The sequence below is a fragment of the Gossypium hirsutum genome, chromosome A06, assembly GCF_007990345.1.
Source record: "Gossypium hirsutum isolate 1008001.06 chromosome A06, Gossypium_hirsutum_v2.1, whole genome shotgun sequence".
NCBI lineage: Eukaryota > Viridiplantae > Streptophyta > Magnoliopsida > Malvales > Malvaceae > Gossypium > Gossypium hirsutum.
In genome coordinates this window covers 20,749,501-20,756,249 of record NC_053429.1, presented here as the reverse complement: position 1 = coordinate 20,756,249, position 6,749 = coordinate 20,749,501, and the positions used below count along the sequence as shown (strand labels likewise).

The 6,749-nt window shown below is 32.0% G+C and overlaps 1 pseudogene; it reads left to right on the top strand.

The window, feature by feature from the left end:
• Positions 1-4,113: 4,113 nt before the first annotated feature.
• Positions 4,114-6,695, top strand: LOC107951086 (protein LAZ1 homolog 2-like; annotated as a pseudogene).
• The last annotated feature ends 54 nt before the right edge of the window (positions 6,696-6,749 follow it).

Sequence of the window (6,749 nt, the reverse complement as noted above, 5' to 3'; positions counted from 1 at the left end):
GATGAACTAAAATTCATGACCATTTCATGTTTATTTTATTTAATTCCTAATAATATATCATTTACCATTTTTTCCATTAATTAAACATTATAAAATCATCAATTTCCCATAAGGACCCTACTTTATAAAAATAATAGATTTTCGGCACTTATACATTTAATAGCTAACTTTTGCATTTTACACAATTAAGTCATTTTGTCTTAAATTGAGCACACAAACAATAAAATTTTCACACAAAATTTTCACACATATCAATTCATATACTATAAACATCAAAAATAATATTAAAATATCTTTCTGACTCAGATTTGTGGTCCCAAAACTACTATTCTGAATAGGGTCTAAACCAGGCTATTACAACATGGGGATTTAAATATTTAATTTCACTACATTTTCTCAACAAATAAAAGCAATTCAAACTTTACTCTTTTTATGATTTAGTCCTTATCTATATAGAAGTCAACAATCATCAAATTTCACTTGAAATTTATTTTATCAACATTTAATACTTCACTTAAGTGCTTTATCTTATTATCTATTTCAGTTATATAACTTTTATACTCTTTACAATTTAGTCATTTTTCTCCAAATTCACTACACATAAGTTATTCAATTTATTATAAGAATACATCTTTACTTTCAAATATATTCCATAATACATATCAACATTTTCATATAAAAATAAACCCCATGAATACACTAAAACCAATTTATCAAGTTTGCATTTAAGTTTTAATTAGGTAAAGTACAACTTTTGAAGTACTTACAATCAAATACTTGGAATGAGCTCTTTTCTTCTCCTCTCACTCTTTTGCTACCCCTTTCCCTTTAAAAAGCCCTTGTTGTTCACTTATCTCCTCTTTCTCTTCATTAACATAGCATGCATACATAATATTTAATATCAAGACAATAATCAAATCTATTTCCATAAAGTGATTGTATATTTTTCCCTCCATCTTAGCCTTTAGCAGTAATTTGGGTTCACACTTCCATATCCCTCCTCTGATGTTGCAAAATTGGATGTTCGATCTAATGTACGGTAGCCTATCTTGGGGGATACATTTATTGTTTACTGTTGGACATAAACCATTTCATATAAATATTGGAAACCACAAATTATCATCCTAAAACAATGCATTATGTGGCTTATGTAAGAGACGATTCACCCAATGAGCGACGTATTGGAGAAATCTAACGGCCCAATTACACTCTTTGCCCAAATGCAAATCTATGGGATGATAGTGATTTATGTTCTCTGAATCTACCAAAATTTCTTAAACCATCCCAAATTGTCGTAATATTCCATCAAACTAGAGCTACTAAATACATGAAAAGTATATAAGCAATGAGTAGACATTAAAAGCATGGTTGTACAGATGTGTTTTCGGTGGTAGTATAACTATAATCCCTTTCTCTTAGTAAGGCATTCCTACAAACTGCAAAAAAAAAAAGTATTGCATTTAAATTCCATTATGAGGTGATATTAATCCAAGTAAATGAACTTGACAATAAAAAACACAATTTACCAAATCATTGGATTGTGTATCAATTGCAGCTTGTGTCTCTACCAAATTGTCCTTCTAGTAAGTTATATGGTTTTGATGACCAGACCACCTATTATAATATAAAATGACAGTATAAATATAAACATTTGGAAAGTAATAGATTTTAAATTTTAGAGTTCTACTTTTACCTTCTATCTTAAGAGAAACGGAGAGTTTGAAAGGGTATAAGCGTAATCTACAAAAGTTGATAGCATCCCCATGATTGTAAAATCACAAGGTAGTGATTTACTTCCTTATTCCCAACTTTCACCCTTTGCATAGCACCCTATATAGGCATTCCAATATGATAGAGCCTCAACTATATGTACCATCCATTTAGAAATTTGATAACAATAAGAGGCACATGGGATGAACTAAGTTGCCAATTTTTTTTTTGGAAATAACATACCTCCAATTAAGCAAAGAATGTACGCTCTAGTATGGCAATCAATATCAACAGGTGTTGATTTTTTGGGAAATGCTAGAATCACATTTTCAACCAGTTTAACTTAACCCGAAGCCCTTTGAAATTAGAAGAAAAGTTTATACCTATTTTGAATGCTTCATAAAGGACCTACCTTAAATTGTGTTTAAATCTTCCAATTACAAGATGTTCGCCTATTGAAAGCCCTACCAATAACGTTATCTTCCAATGTTATTGTCGCTTCGCTACATGGCAGATGAAACATATAGGTCTTGAGCAATCAGAGTAAACAAGAATGATGATACAAAAGTACCTTTCCCAATTTGGCTAGTGTGATAGAACCAATATATGTTAATTAGGGAATGATTCTACCGTCAGGGAGATCTATACTCATATTGCTGCAAAGTCTAACCTCAAATGTTGTTGCATTCTTGGCAACATGTCCTCATTCGGTCTCAATAAGTAGGCAGTGATTACAATATTCTTTAAAATTATAATTTCAAGATACTTAGATATGTTGGGTTTAGAGTAGAATGTAGAGGACGATTTATTTTGGCTTTTTGTGAAAAAACTAACAAGTTTGATTGTTAATTATATGTTTTAAAATCATGGTTCTGCAAGTTTTTAATTGAAACTCAACCCCTATGGGTGTTAATGTCCATTTAAAATTTTGTTAAAATTTAATTAGATTGTGTTATCCATTTTTCAAAATTATTTTTCACAAATCGACAGCTATATATGTCGAGTTTAAGATTAAATGTTATTCCCAGACATTTCAAAATTAGATTAAATTGTTTTCATTTAAATTTTAAATATTTGACAATGAACTCAACACCAGCAATGTTGAGGTCTTGTAATCATATCATAATAATTACCCTAATTTTAATGGGGTATGAAAAACTTAGTAGTGTTAACATCCACACTAAACTTGACACTATAAGTGTCAAGGTACGGATAAGAAAATGTATTTTAGGAAACGATTTTTCTATACATACATTTTAAAAAACAATATCTATATTATAAAAATTAGAAAACCATTCAACTTGAATCTTCAAACTCGAAAAATAAAAAAATAAAATATTGAAAATAAAAGTAAAAGAACTAAATTTCAAATGTAAAAAGATTACAAGGACTTCGAACATATTTTAACCTTTAAATGCATATCAATTTAGTTGACTAAACCACTGAAAAAATAAAAGGGTAAACCACATTGGTAGTCACCCAACTATTAGTAAATTTCTTTTTTGGTCACTTAACTATGAAAAGTTTAGAATATGGTCACTCAACTATTCTACTTTTTTTTTCCTTTTTTGATCACCAACCGTTAATTTACTAATAGGAAGATAACTTTGCAACTTTTAAAATGGCATAATAGTAAATTTAACCCTCAACATTACAAGTTGTGTCAATTAGTCTTGATTCTAAAAATTTAACCCTCAATATTTGCACATTGTCTAATTTGGTTTTTTTTTTATAGTTTTGTTGTTCTTTGAGACATTTAGGGTTAAATTTAAAAGAATGATTAAAGATAAAAATTATTATCTTGGATTTTTTATGTGTTTTCATTTTTGGTATATTATCCTTCAAATTTAACTGATAAATTTATTTTTTTAACATTTTAGATGAAAATGTCATAAATAAAAGTAAAAACTACGAAAAAGACCAAATTAAGCAATGTTTAAATGTTAATGGTTAATTTTTTAGAATCAATATTAAATGTACATAATGTATAAATTTTAAGAGTTAAAGTTATTATTATGTCAATTTTAAAAGTTGTTATTTCATTTTTCCATTAATCATTTAATGGTCGAAGATAAAAAAATAAAATAAAATAATTAGTTATTATTTTATAACTTTTTAATAAATTAAATAGCAATATAACTTTCCATGTTGAATCGAATATCATTCCGGAATTAGATAAATTCAAAATTCTTACGGAAAATAAAATGCATTAATTTGAAAATTGAAGTCAAAATGAGTCGTTTCAAAGAAGAAAAAAGGGAAAGTTGTTGAGCTAAATTATAAATTTGGAGAACTGGTAACATAGGTGTCGTAGAATAAAGGACTCTACCTCAGATGCAACTTTTACGTGGCAGCATGGCGGGCAAAGATACGTAAGTCCCATCTCTCAACTCTAAACTCACACTGCCAAGCCAATCCCAAAGTTATCTTCTAATTCATCTCCACTTCTAACCTATGATTTTTAAAAGATTTCCTTTTCAACTTGAATGTGTTTTTGTTTTTCAGGTTTTAGGGTTTAGGTAGACTTAGGTTTTTAAGATGATGAGTTTGTAATTTAAATCGTTCAAGGTTGTATTGTACAGGAATGGCAGGCTGCAGCAGCCATGTCGTTTTAGCCTATGAAGACGCGTATACTTATCTTCACCATCCAGCAGTTATTATAGGAGGATTGTTTGCACTTGTAGCTCTCATTCTCTCCCTTTTTCTCATTCTTCAGCATCTCAGATTCTATACAAATCCTGCTGTTAGTATTTCATTTCCCATTTCCAAACCCTGCATTGTTTTATATCCAGTTTGTGATTGTTTTGTGAGGATTCACTTTTGTATGTGTTAATACCAACGAACTTATATATAAGGGATGCGGATTTTTTACTTGCCTTTCTTAACTCTGAAGCTAATTCTATGGCTAATTGTTGATTGTTATTAATTGGTCAATTTCCCAGGAACAAAAATGGATTGTTTCTATTGTGTTCATGGTTCCTGTCTACGCTACTGAGTCAGTAAGTTTCCTATCTCTTTCCTATTTGCCTTTTTTAGAATGCTTATCTATCCTGCAATTACCAATTAAGTCTGGGACCAAAAAGAATCTATCCTCACCTCAAATTAAAGCATATTCAGTACCATATTTGACATGGATACGAGATATAATTCTTTGAACATATAAAAGTAAATAGAAATTTTTCCACACCTAACTTGAGTATCGCCCCTTTCAGGTGCAAATTAATTGAGAACTTTAAATCTTTTCTCCTAATTCCTTACTAGGAGGCAATGTGTTTCTTTGACATGCACAGGTTATATCATTGTGGAACCCAAGATTTTCTCTTGCCTGTGACATTTTGAGAAGTTGCCATGAAGCCTTTGCCTTGTATTCTTTCGGAAGATATTTGATTGCTTGTATAGGTAAGTAGGTAAGCAACATCTTCATGACTTGTCTTGATTACGAAAGCTTTGCTATTAGCTTAATTAAGGTGAAAACACGCTTCATTCAACGTAAGACAATTCTCACCAGGTGGTGAAACAAGAGTTATTCAGCTTCTCGAAAATGAATCTAGAAAACGGCTAGGTAAGCTATTGCTAGAAAGAGGAGAAGGAGGAGGAGAAGAAGGAGAATAAGAAAAAGAAGAAGAGATACATCAAAAGTCGTTCTGCAACTTCTTCTTCCGTCCATATCTCCTTGGGGAAGACTTGCTTACAGTAGAAAAATTCGGTCTCGTTCAATATGTAAGGCGTAACAATTTAATATGACTTTCATTTGATTTTGTTTGTGATGATTTCCTTGAATTTGACATCTGCTGGTAAACTTCAGATGATTCTGAAGACACTGTGCGCGTTCTTAGCACTTTTGTTGGAGGTCCTTGGTGTTTATGGTGATGGGGAATTCAAATGGTACTATGGGTATGTATGATGGTTTTTTGTGCAATCCCTTGTATTCTTTCATATAAAGCCTAATGAAGTTGGCTCTTATCTGCTCTCTTGCAGGTACCCATACATAACAGTAGTTATGAACTTCAGTCAAATGTGGGCACTATATTGCCTTGTGCAGTTCTACGATGCAACTCATGAAAGGCTTCGACCTATAAAGCCACTGGCAAAATTTATCAGTTTCAAAGCTATTGTGTTTGCCACTTGGTGGCAAGGAGTAGGCATTGCTCTGCTCTGTGCATATGGGGTTCTGCCCAAACATGGGAAAATGCAGACTGCATTGCAAGACTTTTTTATTTGTATAGAAGTAAGTTGTGCCTTATAAACATCTCTGTTCGGACTTTGGGCATATTCTAATTTTTCGGTCGATGGATAATCTCTTTTTTTGGAAATTAATCTTTTTCAGTCCATAAATATTGTGTATGTGGTTGGCAGATGGCAATTGCAGCCGTTGCTCATGTATTTGTCTTCTCTGCGGAACCTTATCATTTTCTCCCAGTTTCAGAGAACAGAAAGGGAATGGTCAGCGCTGAAACAACCAAAGCAACATTGAAGGTAGAGCAAAGCAATGAGGAAAAACCAGCCATGGTAGAAAAAACAGAAACTCAGGTGGAGGCACCTGGAACAAGCATCAAAGAGAGTGTCCAAGACATAGTTGTTGAAGGTGGTCACCGGGTAAGTCAGTCGTGTTCCTTCAATGCTGCATATTAGACTTGAAACATTTTAAAATTTCAAACATCCATGGGAACTTCATCCTATACAGGTGGTGGAGGATGTTGTATTAACCATAAATCAAGCAATAGGACCCATGGAGAAAGGCGTAACAAAAATCCAGGAGACCTTACACAGAAAAACAGAGGCAGACAACCATCATGAAGAGTCTGAGGTGGAAGTTGAGGAACATGTTGAACAGCATCTTCTGGCTAGTGAAAGTCATTCTGAGCTCCATGTCTAAGGATTGCTACTTAAGTTTAGTTATACAAATTGCATGTATCATGGTTTTTAAAAGTTCCGTCTGCTGTTGTACATGATATATTCCGAAATAATCCATATCACATTCCTTCTTCGAGTTCGTTATATCCGGTGATGCAGCAAATGAAGAATGAATTTCGAGATTG